Source organism: Physeter macrocephalus, chromosome 21 (assembly GCF_002837175.3).
Source record: "Physeter macrocephalus isolate SW-GA chromosome 21, ASM283717v5, whole genome shotgun sequence".
Lineage (NCBI taxonomy): Eukaryota > Metazoa > Chordata > Mammalia > Artiodactyla > Physeteridae > Physeter > Physeter macrocephalus.
Genome location: NC_041234.1, coordinates 76,020,970 through 76,039,915, shown reverse-complemented (window position 1 = coordinate 76,039,915; position 18,946 = coordinate 76,020,970).

Genomic DNA, 18,946 nt, shown 5'->3' with positions numbered 1-18,946 from the left:
ACAAAGACACTACAAAAAAGAAAATTACAGACCAATATTACTGATGAATATAGATGCAAAAATCCTCAACAAAATACTAGCAAACAGAATCCAACAATACATTAAAAGGATCATACACCATGATCAAGTGGGACTTACCCCAGGGCTGCAAGGAGTCTTCAATATATGCAAATCAATCAATGTGATACACCATATTAACAAACTGAAGAAGAAAAAACATATGATCATTTCAATAGAGGTAGAAAAAGCTTTTGACAAAATTCAACACTGATTCATGATAAAAACTCTCCAGAAAGTGGGCATAGAGGGAACCTATGTCAACATAATAAAGGCCATATACGATATACCCACAGCAAACATCATTCTCAATGGTGAAAAACTGAAGGCATTTGCTCTAAGATCAGGAAAAAGATAAGGATGTGCACTCCCGCCAGTATTATTCAAGATACTTTTGGAAGTCCTAGCCAAAAAGAATAAAATACCTAGGAATAAACCTACCTAGGGAGACAGAAGACCTGTATGCAGAAAACTATAAGACACTGTTGAAAGAAATTAAAGATGACACCAACAGATGGAGAGATATACCATGTTCTTGTATTGGAAGAATCAATATTGTGAAAATGACTATACTACCCAAAGCAATGTACAGATTTATTGCAATACCTATCAAATTACAAAAGGCATTTTTTTACAGAACTAGAACAAAAAATCTTAAAATTTGTATGGAGACACAAAAGACCCCGAATAGCCAAAGCAATTTTGAGAAAGAAAAACGGAGCTGAAGGAATCAGGTTCCATGACTTTAGACTATAATACAAAGCTACAGTAATCAATACAATATGGTACTCGCACAAAAACAGAAATATAGTTCAATGGAACAGGATAGAAAGCTCAGAGATAAACCCACGCACCTATGATCAACTAATCTATGACAAAGGAGGCAATGATATACAATGGAGAAAAGACATTCTCTTGAATAAGTGGTGCTGGATAACTGGACAGCTACATGTAAAACAATGAAATTAGAACACTCCCTAACAGCATACACAAAAGTAAACTCAAAATGGATTAGAGACCTAAATGTAAGACTGGACACTATAAAACTCTTAGAGGAAAACATAGGAAGAACACTCTTTGATATAAATCACAGCAAGATATTTTTTCATCCACCTCCTAGAGTAATGGAAATAAAAACAAAAATAAACAAATGGGACCTAATGAAACATAAAAGCTTTTGCACAGCAAAGGAAACCATAAACAAGATGAAAAGACAAGTCTCTTAGTGGGAGAAAATATTTGCAAATGAACCATCGGACAAAGGATTAATCTCCAAAATATATAAACAGCTCATGCAGCTCAATATTAAAAAAGCAAACACCCCAATCCGAAAATGGGCAGAAGACCTAAATGGACATTTCTCCAAAGAAGATATACAGATGGCAAAGAAGTACATGAAAAGTTGCTCAACATCACTAATTATTAGAGAAATGCATATCAAAAGTACAATGAGGTATCACCTCACACCAGTTAGAATGGGCATCATCAGAAAATCTACAAAGAAATGCTCGAGAGGGTGTGGAGGAAAGGGAACCGTCTTGCACTGTTTGTGGGAATGTAAATTGATACAGCCACTATGGAGAACAGTATGGATGTTCCTTAAACAACTAAAAATAGAATTACCATATGACCCAGCAATCCCACTACTGGGCATATACCCAGAGAAAACCATAATTCAAAAAGACACATGCACCCCCATATTCACTGCAGCACTATTTACAATAGCCGGGTCATGGAAGTAACCTAAATGCCCATTGACAGACGAATGGATAAAGAAGATATGGTACATATATATAATGGAATATTACTCAGCCCTAAAAAGGAACGAAATTGGGTCATTTGTAGAGACATGGATGCATCTAGAGACTGTCATACAGAGTGAAGTAAGTCAGAAACAGAAAAAACAATATGGTATATTAACGCATATATGTGGAACCTAGAAAATGGTACAGATGAACCTGTTTTCAGAGCAGAAATTGAGACACAGAAGTAGAGAAAAAACGTTTGGACACCAAGGGGGGAAAGTGGAGGGGCCTGGGGTTTGTGGTGTGATGAATTGGGAGATTGGGATTAACATGTATACAGTGATGTATATAAAATGGATGACTAATAAGAAAAAAAATTACCTAAAAATTGAGTGGAAATATAAAGAAAATTCCTAGAAAAAATGAAAGAGAATCTCAAATGGATTGAGGCCCTGGATAAACTAGATGATTATTTGTAGACTCAAATTCAAGCATTGGATCTGTTAGAGATAAAGAGGCAGAGAGAGAGAGAGAGAGAGAGAGAGAGAATGAGAATGGGGAGAATGGAGAGGATGGGAGTAGTCTCCTTCCTCCAGGAATAATCTTGGCATTGTGCTATGTTTGTAATTAAATAGGAGACAGTAAAAGCTAGAGTTGGAGTACGTTGCTGCAGGGAAGAGATTGTAGAAAAAGAACACAATTTTAAATGGTACATATGCAGGTGGGATATGGGAGAAAAGGAAAACTGATGATACTTTAATTTCTTTCCAGACTGAAGAAGGAGACAGGGAAGAGGGGATGGTATATGTATTTCAAAGCAAGGAGGAGAGGGGTGGGTGGAAGTGATTAATTAAGCTACAGTGAAAAACCAATCAGGCAAAGACTGTCTGCTACACAAGATATTTAAGCAAATGATTCCTTATTTACCAAGAGTTGAAATGATTGTCATCTTGGGAATGGTCCCAAGGTGTATGTATACCATCTGGTTACCAGGTCTGGAGAAGATTGAGGCAAATTTAGATCTATAATGATTTAAGAGGGAGAATCAAAATTGTTGAAACATCGTTTTGGCAAAGTCTCTGAATAGATCTACTGGCTTTATTTAACAGTGTAGTAGTGACATTAGGAATGCTTCTGATTGAGATTGTACTGAAAGATATTGGCAGATCATTTGAATTAAGGAGTAAAAGTAAAAGAGAAAAGAGGTCAGGTGAGGCCAGACTTCTTCCCTGGGAGTTGGATTTATGAAAATAATGGACACTATTACATGTTTTAGCATGATTCAAAAGAACAACAATCATGCCTTATAGCCAGCTTTCAGGTATGGGAAATAGCAGCAGAATGTGGGGATAACAGTTGTATTAATTTTGTCAGAAAAAATAGCCTTAAGAACACAAATTTTTCTAATAGCACTAAAAATTTGTAAAAAAAATGTAGCAGAACAATGTCTGCTAAAACAACGATATTTCATATGAAGTAAGATGAGAACAATCGGCTTCAACTTTTGATGTTACATTGACTAGTGGTACCAGAACTATGGTTAACTCCAGAGTAGAACTAACTCCAAGTCAACACATTTGTTGTGATATTTTTCAGAAATTAAGCAATGGTGGAGAATAATTGTGAATTGGTGAGTTCAGTAACAGTCTGAATTGTCTATCATATTTTATTTACTTATTTATTTTTTATTGGAGTATAATTGCTTTACAATGTGTTAGTTTCTGCTGTACAACAAAATGAATCAGCTATATGTATACATATACCCCTCCAACTTGAGCCTCCCTCCCACCACTAAATGTCCCACCCCCTATGTCATCACAGATCACCAAGCTGAGCTCCCTATGCTTTACAGCAGCTTCCCACTAGCTATCAGTTTTACACATGGTAGTTTATTTATATTAATGCTAATCTCTCAATTCGTCTCACCCTCTCCTTCCCCCACTGCGTCCACAAGTCTGTTCTCTACATCTGAGTCTCTTTTCCTACCCTGCAAATAGGTTAATCAGTACCATTTTTCTAGATTCCATATATATGCATTAATATACGATATTTGTTTTTCTCTTTCTGACTTCACTCTGTATGACAGACTCTAGGTTCATTCACATCATTACAAATGACTCCATTTTGATTTTTTATGGTTGAGTAATATTCCATTGTATATATGTACCACATCTTCTTTATCCATTCATCTGTCAATGGACATTTATGTTGTTTCCATGTCCTGGCTGCTGTAAATAGTGCTGCAATGAGCATTGTGGTACACGTGTCTTTTTGAATTATGGTTTTCTAAGGGTATAAGCTCAGTAGTAGGATTACTGGGAAACTACCTGGGTCATATGGTAGCTCTATTTTTAGTATTTTACGGAACCTCCATACTGTTCTCCACAGTGGCTGTATCAATTTACATTCCCACCAATAGTGCAAGAGAGTTCCCTTTTCTCTACACCCCCTCCAGCATTTATTGTTTGTAGAATTTTTGATCATGGCCATTCTGACTGGTGTGAGGTGATACCTCATAGTGTTTTTAAATTTTTAAAATAAATTCATTTATTTATTTAAATTTGGCTGTGTTGGGTCTTCATTTCTGTGCATGGGGTTTCTCTAGATGCGGTGAACAGGGGTTACACTTTGTTGCAGTGCCAGGCTTCTCATTGTGGGGATTCTCTTGTTGTAGATCATGGGCTCTAGGTGCACAGGCTTCAGTAGTTGTGGTGCACAGGGTCAGTAGTTGTGGTTCATGGGCTCTAGAGTGCAGGCTCAATAGTTGTGGGGCATGGGTTAGTTGCTCGGCGACATGTGGGATGTTCCTCGACCAGGGCTTGAACCCGAGTACACTGCATTAGCAGGCGCTTTCTTAACCACTGTGCCAACAGAGAAGTTCCCCTCATTGTGATTTTGATTTGCATTTCTCTAATAATTAGTGATGTGGAGCATCTTTTCATGTGTTTGTTGGCCATCTGTATGTCTTCTTTGGAGAAACGTCCATTTAGGTCTTCCACCCATTTTTTGATTTGGTTGTTTTTTTTTTTTTAATATTGAGCTGCATGAGCTGTGTGTATATTTTGGAGATTAATCCACTGTCCATTGCTTTGTTTGCAAATATTTTCTCCCCTTCTGAGGGTTTTCTTTTTGTCTTGTTTATGGTTTCCTTTGCTGTGCAAAAGCTTTTAAGTTTCATTAGGTCCCATTTGTTTATTTTTGTTTGTATTTTCATTACTCTAGTAGGTGGATCAAAAAAAAGATCTTGCTGTAAGTTATAACAAAGTGTGTTCCACCTATGTTTTCTTCTAATAGTTTTATATTGTCTGGCCTTACATTTAGGTCTTTTATCTATTTTGAATTTATTTTTGTGTATGGTGTGAGGAAGTGTTCTAATTTCACTCTTTTACATATAGCTGTCCAGTGTTCCCAACACCACTTATTGAAGAGGCTGTCTTTTCTTCATTGTATATTCTTGCCTCCTTTTTCAAAGATAAGGTGACCATATGTGCATGGGTTTATCTCTGGGCTTTCTATACTGTTCCACTGATCTGTATTTTGGTTTTTGTGCCAGTACTGTAGCTTTGGAGCCTGATTTCTCTAGCTCCATTTTTCTTTCTCAAGATTGCTTTGGCTATTCAGGGTCTTTCTTGTTTCCAAACAAATTGTGAAATTTTTTTTTCTAGTTCTGTGAAAATTGCCATTGGTAATTTGACAGGGATTGCATTAAATCTGTAGATTGCTTTGGGTAGTATAGTTATTTTCACAATGTTGATTCTTCCAATCCACGAACATGGTATATGTCACCATCTGTTTGCATTATGTTTGATTTCCTTCATCAGTGTCTTATAGTTTTCTGCATGCAGGTCTTTTGCCTCCTTAGGTAGGTTTATTCCTAGGTATTTTATTATTTTTATGTAGTGGTAAATGGGATTGTTTCCTTAATATCTCTTTCTGATTTTTTGTTGTTAGTGTATAGGAATGCAAGCAATTTCTGTGTATTAATTTTGTATACTGCAACTTTACCAAATTCATTGATGAGCTCTAGTAGTTTGCTGGTGGCATCTTTAGGGTTTTCTATGTATAGTATCATATCATCTGCAAACAATAATAGTTTTAATTCTTTTTTGCCAATTTGGATTCCTTTTATTTCTTTTTCTTCTCTGATTGCCGTGGCTAAGACTTCCAAAACTATGTTGAATAATAGTGGTGAGAATGTGCACCCTTGTCGTGTTCCTGATCTTAGAGGAAATGCATTCAGTTATTCACCATTGAGAGTAATGTTTGCTGTGGGTTTGTCATATATGGTCTTTATTATGTTGAGGTAGGTTCCCTCTATACCCACTTTCTGGGTAGTTTTTATCATAAAGGGGTGTTGAATTTTGTCAAAGTTTTTCTGCATCTATTGAGGTGATCATATGGTTTTTATTCTTCAATTTGTTAATGTGGTGTATCACACTGATTAACTTGTGGATATGGAAGAATCCATGCATCCCTGGGATAAATCCCACATTATCATGGAGTATGATCCTTTTAATGTGTGTTTGCTACTATTTTGTTGAGGATTTTTGCATCTATGTTAATCAGTATTATTGGCCTGTAATTTTCTCTTTTTTTGATATCTCTGCCTGGCTTTGGTATCAGAGTGATGGTGCCCACATAGAATAAGTTTGGGAGTGTTCCTCTCTCTGAAATTTTTTGGAAGAGTTTCAGAAGGATGGGTATTATCTCTTCTCTAAATGTTTGATAGAATTCGCCTGTGAAGTCATCTGGCACTGGGTTTTCGTTTGTTGGAAGATTTTAAATCACAGTTCCAATTTCAGTGCTTGCGATTGGTCTGTTCATTTTTTCGATTTCTTCCTGGTTCAGTCTTAGAAGGCTGTACTTTTCTAAGAATTTGTTCATTTCTTCCAAGTTGTACATTTTATTGGCATATAGTTGCTTGTAGTAATCTCTCACAATCCTTTGTATTTCTGCAGTGTCAGTTACTTCTTTTTTTCATTTCTAATTCTGTTGATTTTTCTCCCTTTTTTCTTGATGAGTCTGGCTAATGGTTTATCAGGTTTGTTTATCTTCTCAAAGAACCAACTTTCAGTTTTATTGATCTTTGTTTTCTTCATTTCTTTTTCATTTATTTCTGATCTGATCTTTCTGATTTCTTTCCTTCTGCTAAATTTGTTTTTTTTGTTCTTCTTTCTCTGGTTGCTTTAGGTGTAAGTTTAGGTTGTTTATTTGAGGTTTTCCTTGTTTCTTTAAAAAAATTATTATTGTTATTATTATTTTGGCTGAGCTGGTTCTTCATTGCTGCATGTGGGCTTTCTCTAGTTGTGGTGAGCGGAGACTACTCTTCGTTGTGGTCTGTGGGCTTCTCATTGCGTTAGCTTCTTTGTTGTGAAGCACAGGCTCTAGTCACGTGAGCTTCAGTAGTTGTGGTGTGTGGGCTCAGTAGTTTTGGCTTGCAGGCTCTATATCGCAGGTTCAGTACTTGTGACACACGGGTTTAGTTGCTCTGTGGCATGTGGTATCTTCCCGGACCAGGGCTCGAACCTGTGTCCTCTGCATTGGCAGTTGGATTCTTAACCACTGCACCACGAGGGAAATCCCTTCTTGTTTCTTGAGGTAGTATTTTATTGCTATAAACTTCCCTCTTACAACTGCCTTTGTTGCATCCCATAGGTTTTGGGTCATCGTGTTTTCATTGTCATTTATTTCTAGGTATTTTTTAAATTTCCTCTTTGATTTCTTCAGTGTTCTTTTGGTTATTTAATAGCATATTGTTTAGCCTCCGTGTGTTTGTTTTCTAGTTTGTTTTTTTTCCTGTAATTGATATCTAATCTCATAGTGTTGTCATCGGAAAAAGTGCTTGATACATTTTCAATTTTCTTAAATTTACCAAAGCTTGATCTGTGATCCAAGATGTGATCTCTCCTGGAGAATGTTCCATGTGCACTTGAGAAGAAAGTCTATTCTGCTAATTTTCGATGGAATGTTCAGAATATATCAATTAAGTCCATCTGGCTTAATGTGTCATTTAAGGCTTGTGTTTCCTTATTAATTTCTGTCTGGATGATCTTTCCATTGGTGTAAGTGGGATGTTAAAATCCCCTCTATTATTGTGTTACTGTCAATTTCCCCTTTTATTGTTGTTCGCATTTGCCTTATGTATTGAGGTGCTCCTATGTTGGGTGCATAAATATTTATAATTGTTATATCTTCTTCTTGGATTGATCCTTATTTATTATGTAGTGTCTTTCTTTGTCTCTTGTAACAGTCTTTATTTTAAAGTCTATTTTGTCTGATGTGAGTATTGCTACTCTAGCTTTCTTTTGATTTCCATTTGCATGGAATATCTTTATCCATCCCCTCACTTTCAGTCTGTATGTGTCCCTAGGTCTGAAATGGGTCTCTTGTAGACAGCATATATACAGGTCTTGTTTTTGTATCCATTCAGCCATTCTGTGTTTTTTGGTTGCAGCCTTTAGTCCATTTACATTTAAGGTAATTATCACTATGTATGTTACTATTACCATATTCTCTAATTGTTTGGGGTTTTTTTGTAGGTCTTTTCCATCCCTTGTGTTTCCCGCCTAGAAAAGCTCCTTTAGCATTCGCTGTAAAGCACGTTTTGTGGTGCTGAATTCTCTTAACCTTTGCTTGGCTGTAAAACTTTTGAATTCTCCTTTGTATCTGAAGGTGGTCTTTGCTTGGTAGAGTAATATTGGTTGTAGCCTTTTCCCTTTCATCCCTTCAAATATATCCTGCCACTACCTTCTGGCCTGCAGAGTTTCTGCTGAAAGATCTGCTGTTAACATTATGGGGGGGGGTCCCTTGTATGTCATTTGTTGCTTTTCCCTTGCTTCTTTTAATATTTTTTCTTTGTGTTTAATGTTTTTAGTTTGATTAATATGTGTTTGGCTTGTTTCTCCTTGGGTTTCTCCTGTATGAGACTCTCTGCCCTTCCTGGACTTGATTTACTATTTCTTTTCACATGTTATGGAATTTTTTGACTATAATATCTTCAAATATTTCCTCAGACCCTTTTTCTTTCTCTTCTTCTTCTGGGACCCCTATAATTTGAAAGTTGGTGTCCTTAATGTTGTCCTAGAAGTCTCTGAGACTGTCCTCATTTCTTTTCATTCTTTATTCTGCTCTGTGGCAGTTATTTCCACCATTCTATCTTCCAGCTCATTTATCTATTCTTCTGCCTCAATTATTCTGCTATTGATTCCTTCTAGAGTGTTTTTAATTTCAGTTATTGTGCTGTTCATCATGGTTTGTTTGTTCTTTAGTTCTTCGAGGTCTTTGTTAAACATTTCTTGTATCTTCTCGATCTATGCCTCCATTTTAATTCTGAGATTTTGGATCATCTTTATTATCATTACTCTGAATTCTTTTTCAGGTAGATTGCCTATTTCCTCTTCAGTTATTTGTGTTGTGGGTTTTTACCTTGCTCCTTTATCTGCAAGATATTTCTCTGTCTTCTCATTTTGTCTAACTTACTGTGTTTGAGGTATCCTTTCTCCAGACTGCAGGGTCGTCGCTCCTCATGCTTCTGGTGCCTGACCCCAGTGAGTGAGGTTGGTCCCATGCCTTGTGTGGGTTTCCTGGTGGGAGGGACTGGTGCCTACATTCTAGAGTGTGGATCTGAGTCTTTTCCCTTTGATGGGCAAGGCCACATCATTTGGTGTGTTTTGGGGTGTCTGTGAGCTTATTAAAATATTAGGCAGCCTGTCTGCTGATGTGTGTGTTTGTGCTCCTTTCTTGATTGTTGTTTGACGTGAGGCATCTAGTGATGGTGACTGAAGGCAGTTGGGTGGAGCTGGGTCTTGGATTCAGATGGAGGCCTCCGTGAGTGCCATCACCATTTAATATTCCCCAGGGCCAGGAATTCTCTGGAGATCGAGTGTCCTGGACTCAGTGTTCCCACCCCAGAGGCTCAACCACAACTTCTGGTCGGGGAGCAAAGACCCTGCTAGCCACTTGTCAAGGCAATAAAGGGGATTAAAGGGGAAAAAAGGCAAACAGAACTCCAGACAAATGGTAAAAGCAAAATCAAACAAACAAGAACAAAAACAAAGAAATACCCCCCCCACACACAAGAAATAAAAACAGCACCAAAGAAAACAAAAAACGAGAAAACAACCAGACAAACAAAATAACCCAAAAACACAATCAAAGAATTAAACATAAAACGAATAAAAACGCAAAACAAATAACAAAACCAAAGCAGAGTGCCAATTAAGAATAAAGCAAAGAAAACAAAAGAAAAAGACAAAACTGCTTTTTTAAAAAAGGGGAAGAAAACCATGGAACAACAGAAAGCAAAGTAAAAATAGAAATATAAAAAGATAAAAAATATGTTAAAAACATCTCAAAAGATTAAAGAAAAATAAAAATAAATTTTAAAAAAACAACAGCAATAAAAAGAAAGAAAAAAAACAGAACCAACACAGAACAAATCAGAATATATTAAAAATAATAGTAATAATAATATTTTCCTGGGGTCTTAGCTGTCAGTGTCCTTTCCCCCACCATGAACCACAGCCCTGCTCTACCTCCACAGGAGGCCCCCCAATTCCTCTAGGCTGGTCTCTGGACCTTCTGTGGACCCTATGGGTCAGCTAAGACTCTGATCTGGTGCAACTCCCATGTGTGCTTCCTCTCAAAGTCCACAGCTGCCAGAGCTCGACCATTTTCATTTGTGGGAACATTCACTGTCCATTCAGATATTCCATAGATTCAGGGTCTACCTAGGTGATCACAGGGACTTAATCTGTAGCTTGTGCACTTCATTAAATCTGCAGGTTGTACAGCTGATAGACAAGGTTAGTCACCTCGTCCCTGGGGTTCAGCTGTGGTTTTATCTCCACCTCTGCATGTGTTCCACCCACAGGAGTCTGCTCCCAAGGCTGCTCTGGAGCACTTGGGCCTGCCCTGGTGAGGATAGTGTGCAGAGGTGGCATGGATGCTTGGATTGTGGGATCCCTGGTGGCACCAGGTGTTCAGAGAAGCCGGTGACCATGGGCACAAGAGATATGGCCCTAGCAGGAGGCTTTTCTAGTGCCCGGTGGCAGGTGCACAAGTGCCAGCCCTGGCTGGGCTTTTTCTATTGCCTGGTGGCAGGCACCAGTGTGTGGGGAGACAGAAGCTACAATGTTGGCTCCATCCTCTGCATGTGACTCAGCAGTAGTGCCCTGCTTCCACAGCAGTCTGGTTTTCCTCCATAGGCATTCCCTGTTGTGGATTTCCTCCCTCCTGTCCCCTCAGGCCATCTCCCAGCAGCTAACAGCAGTCCTTGCCCTGGGTTTGCTCTCTAATCCCCACACTCCATCTCCCAGGCCCTGTGCGCACCAGTGGACACATGTCCGTGTCTGGGGCACGTAGGGCCATGGCATGGACCATCTGTGTAGTTTTCACTCTGTCCCTTCTGTCACAGATCCATCCCTTTACATTCCTCCAACAGCCTCAAATGCTTCCCTTCACTCCCAACCAACTTCCCCATGGTGAGGGGGCTTCCCCGGATGCAGGAATCTCTCCCCTGCTTCAGCTCCCTCCACCCCCAGGTGCAGGTCCTGTCCCACTTCCTCTCCTTCTCCCTTGTTTCTTTCATCTTATCCAGTTATGCGGGGATCTCTACAGTCCTTTCCAGTGTCCAAGGTCTTCTGTTAGTGTTTAGCCAGTGTTCTGTGAGAATTGTTACATCTGTAGATGTATTCCTGATGCATCCATGGAGAGAGATGAACTCCGCATCCTCTTACTCCTCCGCCATCTTGGAACCCCATTTATCATCTTTTAAAGAGTAGTTTAAAAGCAGTTTATATGTTGTGCTAAGCTGCTTCTATTAAAAGTTCTATTTTTTTCTTTTGAAAAAGAATAATTGAGTAACATAACATATTTATAGTCTTTTTCTCATGGGTGGAGGCTGTTCAGATCAAATTCCCAGTCAAGGTAGTACAGTTGCTGACAGCATGTCTGAATTGATAGCAATCAACTCATGTAGAAATAGTGCCCAGAGTATTGGTTTTGCAAATTGTAAAATCAGAGCAAACACAGGGACCTTGCTAGAGTGTATTGAATATTCAGAATATGAGCAGAAGAAGAGAATGTTTTAAGAAGAGACATAAGTAGCGATAATTGAAAGAGCTTAAAGTAGGAATGGAAGAGAAAAGGAGAGAAAAAGATGAAAACAGGGGCAAATGAGAGAAAAGAGCTGCAGGAACTCAAGGTGAAATCTTTCCCTGTCAAAAGCAGGATCATATATAGGAGGAAAGTGCTGAGCTGCCATTGATGGCAGGAGGATGAAGATGGCACTGAGGAAATGTCCAGGTAAGGAAAGGCTGGTCACAATCCTCAAAGTACAGTGTGAGCCATTTTAGGAATGCTTCTTCTTAAAATTGCAACTAGACCTTTAGGGTCAGTTTTGAGGGAAATCCTTGAGATGTACAATTGAGAACAAATTGCAAAGGCATTTTGGATGTTTCATCTTCTGCACCTGTTTGATGCTGGCTGAATCTCACAGTGCCCATCTTTCTTTACTGCTTGTCTCAGATTCCCAAACTGCAAGGCTGTTTAATGAATATGAGACAGCAAGGTAAAGGAATTACAACATCTTGAGATTTACATAGAGACTGTGTCATCAAGGCTTTTGTTCCCTCTTCCAGCTTCCAAAGGATATGGATTACCAGACAAAGATCTGTGGGATTTGTAAATCAGTGCAATCATAATAATGATGTTTGGAACTTGTACGGAGTTTGCTGGAGCTACTTCTTTCAATCTTAGAGCTTTACATAACACTTTCTTGCATGCATTGTGATTGCCTTTATAGATACATTCATAAATTACTCCTGGTATACAGAATATATGAAAGGCTGACTGTTTGCATTGCGTGGGACCAAGACCTGAGTGTTCCAATATCGGAAGACAGATGGAACACAATTTGTGCAAAGGCAATCAGAGCTTCCAGGTCCATTCAATACCTACTTAGAACATCTAGTGAGAATTGGGAAAATCTCACTGAGTTATACATTTATCAAATTAGTAACCTGGTATCCTCCCCACTGTTTCCCTCTCTTTCATATATTTTATTCTACATTAAGCTTACTAGAGCAATTTGTCTTTGACAGGCTGGTATGCAGTTCCAGTATATGGTAAGCCAAGTTTGTCTTTGCAAGAATTGTGTACATGTGTCTCTTCTATGAGGAGGAAGAAATCTTGGAGAAATTTTGGTTTTCATTTGGGTTTCTCTCCTGCTAACAAAGGATAGCAAAACTGAATATTGCTGTATCTAAGTTAAACCAATCTTTGTGTCTCTCTTGGTTTAAAACAGTGTTTCCCAAAGTATAGAAGAGGCAGCTCTATAGATTTACATTGCTTGCTTTCATATTATTAATGGTTTCTCTTAGTGTATTAATTACTCTATGTGTAGAGGATAAATGGTGGTAGAAACTGTAATAATTATTTTGCACCATCAAAGGAATATATAACCTAAGAGCTTCACCAGGCTGCTTCTTATCCCTGGAAAAGGCCCCAGAGTGCTAGATTACCACAGATCTGACTTAGAATTGTTTTGGTGAGGGGTGGTCACAAGTCTATTCCCACTGTTCAGTGGCTCTTTGACTTGGGCTTAATTGGCTACAGATAGAGCTGCTGAAGTGATCCAGGTTGTTGGAACCTCAGATACAAATTCTTAATGAAGTTGCAGAAGTCCTTATTAAATGGTAAATCACCAGATCAAAAAGGAAAGTTGGGGGAAGGGATAAATCTGGAAGTTGAAATTAACATATACACACTACTATATATAAAATAGATAACCAACAAGGACCTACTGCATAGCACAGGGAACTATATTCAATTTTTTTGTAATAACCTATAAGGGAAAATAAGCTGAAAAAGAATATACATATATAACTGAATCACTGTGCCGTACACCTGAAACTAACATGACATTGTAAACCAACTAATACCTCAATAAAATTTTAAAAAATAAATTAAATAATTAAAAAAAGAAGTCAGGGTATGGAGGACTGAGTGTTTCTTTCAGAGTAAAAGCAAATCTGAAATCTAGAAAATTTACCCTTAACCTCTAAACTCCTCATATAATTTTCACGCACAGACCACCCTCATTGAAAACTCTCTTTTAGACATCAGTTATCTAAGTAATGAGCAAATAAGATACACCTACATGTTCCTGAGGATACTGTCTTTTGGAGGGAATTTTGTACTACAGATGCATCTGGTGTACCACTGATAGAGCTTAAAATAAGATTTAGAGTGTTAAAAAACTTATTTTCATTTGCACTTTCTAGTCTATCTGATCCGTTTGGCCTCATCAAGATGAGATGTTTCAGAGTCAAATACCAAAGGTAAGCAAATGGAAAGTTTCCAAACCCAGGATTGCAAGGATTTTTATGGTGACTCTCCAAATAAAGGTATGAGTGGGGAAATACCCTAAAATTAAAGCTAATTAGCTGTATTGTTCCCCAAGAGCTGATGCTTTCAGTTTGCCAACCTTCCATGAGTCCCTCAGGATTGGTTCATTCAATCTTTTTCTTTGCTAGATTACCCATATGGTTAATTTACTGTGTGTAAAACTACAAAAAAAGATTAACGAATTTGCTATACATGTATATTTATAAATGCATACATAAGTACATATGAGTATACACACATATCCTTTCTGTGCTACAGTTTAACTCAGAACTGCAGGTTTTTATACAGTGTAGTTAATACAATGTGACATCTCTACTGTGAATACTATATGCTATATGTTATATACAGTCCACATGGACAGGAAGTCAGTCAGTGTATACTAAAACAGATTATGCATGTGAATTGAGGGTTGCATGTAAAACCTTTCAATGCTATATTATGGAAACCATTTGGAATTTTTTTCTTTTCTTTGGCGATGGCTTGAGCAAGCAACCATCAAGTTCTGTTGAATCTCAGTGTTGTACAGCATTCCTATGGGCTATTTACTTTGTCTTCTGAGGAGTATCAGTCAAGTTATCTCATCTTGTTGAATGTGATATATTTGGCAGACATAATATTACATATACTCTTTCATGTTTGTACCATGACAAGATTGTGGAAATAGCCTACATAGCTTAGGCTCAACCTGTTGAGTTCATGTTCAATATATCTTCTTTAATGTTTGACTATAATACCTCCACACTTCACAGCAATCTATAGTTAAGTGTGAATTCTATCCCTTATCAGGATGCAATAAATATTTGCTTCTATTGACTGCTGCTGTGAGGTAATATCTTGGCATTTCATAAAACTAGCATGATAGCTTTGTCTGGAGGGCTGCATTTGTTAAGTGTTTTAATGTGCTACATTCTTGTTAACTTTTTATTATTTATAGATACCCATATCCAGGGCTGAAAATGACTAGAGAGGGCATATAGTCCACACAGCTGTCACATCAGCCTTGTCCCTGTCTTTTTTTTTTTTTTTTTTTTGTGGTATGCGGGCCTCCCTCTGTTGTGGCCTCGCCCGTTGCGGAGCACAGGCTCCGGACGCGCAGGCTCAGCGGCCATGGCTCACGGGCCCAGCCGCTCCGCGGCATGTGGGATCCTCCCAGACCGGGGCGCGAACCCGGTTCCCCTGCATCGGCAGGCGGATGCGCAACCGCTGCGCCACCAGGGAAGCCCCGTCCCTGCCTTTAAGTAGCACCAAAGTACTTCCAACTTCTGAAGAGCTGATCTGCTTTCTTAAAGATCCTTGCTAAATAAGACTCGTAACTCCTATAAATCACTCATTTTTGTAACTAATAATCTTTACTGTCAGGGGTAGGTTAAACAGGCTTGTCAAGTTTCTGGCAAAAGTAGCTCATTTTAATCTGCCATCATAGATATAGGGAATGGTGACTTTTCTGGATAAAACAAAACAACAATCCTGAAAACATTTATGAAACCATGCTTAATGCTCTCTTCTCTGGGCTGAAGAATTTCATTTCCTCTTTAGACCTTATTTGAATACATTTTAGTCACATTTTTCATTCTTTTCCAGATGCAACTCAAGTTCTTTATATCTCTTTAACTAGTGTGCTCTAAAATTGGGCATGGTACCCTGAGATTAATGTATGCATAGGAATGAATTCCACCTCAAAATCTCAATTCCCCAAAATATTTTTCCACTTGGAACAACCCCAAACTGCTGATATCCAATTATATGGAGAAAAAAAAAAGGAGTTTCTGTCAATACCACTCATTGCTTCAGTCCTCCTCAATACCAAGCCTGTGTTTAAGCCATTTTTCCCACATTTTCACTTTTAAAAACTGCTTCAGCAAAGAATTTGTTCTATACATTTTCTTAATTTATCCCATTTTGCACAATATTCAAATGACTCTTTACCGTCTGCCAAGTCAGTGATTCAAAAAGGATTTTTAAACTCCAAACTATGTATATGTCACTGTGCTCAGTGTATTTCTATGCCGGCTTAAATTGTGTGGTTACTTCATGGCTTGAGCTTGGCTTCCAGTCTTGGCAAAATTTTAGGTAAGCTTGCTGCTGTGATCAGATGCCATTCTGGAAATGTAGAGTATTTATACAAAGGCAGTATTCTGTATCTCTGAATCTCTATATATGAGAAGTATAGTGTCATTCATTCATTGATTTTTTTCATCATTATTCAACAAATATTCATTAATCATATACTATGTTCCAAGCACTATGTTAGTTGATAGTTTCCAATGGCAAACAAAAACACACATGAGACCTTCCATCATAGGACTTTCAATTTAGTGGAGGAGTTAGATATTAATCAGAGAATCACACAAGTGCACATAAAATTAGAAGAATGAAAATGCTGTGAATGTTAGGTGTCCTGAGAACATGTGATAGTGGGACATGACTTGTCAGAGAGGGAAGGGAAAACTTCAATGAGGAAGGAATGTTCGAGTTGAGACCTGACAGAAGAGCATAGGTCTCCACTAGATTCTCACTAACATCCATAATGTCACTGTACCTTCCTACAATAGTCATTAAAGTTTTGGGGAAGAAGGCGGGGTCAAGTATGGAAGGGTAGAGCCAGGATGGTACTTGTATGTTGTAATGAAGGTTCAGTAGAAATGGAGGGCCAGGAAGCAAGTAACAGATATGTAGACAAATTGCTACTTATATTAAAAAATAATTAGAGGAAAGAAAAAAAAAAGAAAAAGATCACCCACCTCAGGTTTTCAATCTAGAGGGAAAGTGGAAGCAAGTAAACACTAGTACATATGTGTGAAGACCAGTAGTATTGCTTGGCAGTGGATTTTGTGATGACTTTTTCTCTTCTTCTTAATTGGATGAGTGGCTATCGTCTATCAACTTTGAGGAATGTGATTTTTAATAGTGAAGTGATCTCATGGTTCCTACTAGCTAGAATCCAATAGGCTGATTGATCTATAGGTAAAAGTTAAGGCTAAAAGTGTTTCAGAATGAATAAAATGATTATGTAGTGAGCCCTAGAATATTACAACAGAGTGTTGAAGAAACAATTAGTTAAAGAGTACTTTCTTAGAAAGTTAAATTTGAAAGGTGTATAACCAGTAGTGTAAGAAGATAGGGTGGAGTGTTTCATTTGGTAAATTGAACATCTAAAGTCAAACGGTGTAAGAAGATGAGCAAGTTGTCACAAAAGGTTTGTAAAATATTCTCCTGAAATGGCCAAACCTAAGAAGGGACATGACAAATCTAAATAAGGTGGAAAAGTGAGACTAAATTTGTTTGGCAACTTTTGGGATGCCTTTAAAGCATTAGTAAGGAAAACTAAGGACAAGAAGGAATGCTTCTTTAGTTTGGACAACACACAGATAAAACTCATTATCCAGTAAATATGGTACAGAAAAGGGCTGAAGGTTGTTTTCTAAAAGATTGAGACAAAATTAAGTTTTTTCTAATTGTTACTCTAGAGAGGATTAAGTTATATTTTTCCAGTTATATATCGTTTTGTTTTTTAATTTCAAGCTATGTCATTGTTTTTTAAAGTTTGTTTTCTTTAATTTTAAAATTATTTAAACAATATTGAAAGAACATTTAAATCTCTCTGTTTCAATTTTGTTATTTAAAAAAAAATATGTCATTTTCCTTTGTCAGTTGCTTCATTGGCAACTATTTTCTCCCATTCTGAGGGTTGTCTTTTGGTCTTGTTTATGTTATCCTTTGCTGTGCAAAAGCTTTTAGGTATCATAAGGTCCCATTTGTTTATTTTTGTTTTTCTCTAGGAGATGGGTCCAACAGGATCCTGCTGTGATTTATGCCATAGAGTGTTCTGCCTATGTTTTCCTCTAAGAGTTTGATAGTGTCTGGCCTTACATTTAGGTCTTTAACCCATTTTGAGTTTATTCTTGTGTGTGGTGTTAGGGATTGTTCTAATTTCATACTTTTACATGTAGCTGTCCAGTTTTCCCAGCACCACTTATTGAAGAGGCTGTCTTTTCTCCACTGTATATCCTTCCCTCCTTTATCAAAGATAAGGTGACCATATGTGTGTGGGTTTATCTCTGGGCTTTCTATCCTGTTCCATTGATCTATATTTCTGTTTTTGTGCCAGTACCATACTGTCTTGATTACTATAGCTTTGTAGTATAGTCTGAAGTCAGGGAGCCTCATTCCTCCAGCTCCATTTTTTGTTCTCAAGATTGCTTTGGCTATTCGGGGTCTTTTGTGTTTCCATACAAATTGTGAAATTTTTTGTTCTAGTTCTGTAAAAAATGCCAGTGGTAGTTTGGTAGGGATTGCATTGAATCTGTAGATTGCTCTGGGTAGTAGAGTCATTTTCACAATGTTGATTCTTCCAATCCAAGAACATGGTATATCTCTCCATCTATTTGTATCATCTTTAATTTCTTTAATCAATGTCTTATAATTTTCTGCATACCGTTCTTTTGTCTCCTGAGGTAGGTTTAGCAACACATGCAGCTCAATAACAAAAAAACAAACAACCTAATCCAAAAATGGGCAGAAAACCTAAATAGACATTTCTCCAAAGAAGATATACAAATCACCAACAAACACATGAAAGAATGCTCAACATCTTTAATCATTAGAGAAATGCAATTCAAAACTACAATGAGATATCATCTCACACCGGTCAGAATGGCCATCATCAAAAAATCTAGAAACAATAAATGCTGAAGAGGGTGTGGAGAAAAGGGAACACTCTTGCACTGCTGGTGGGA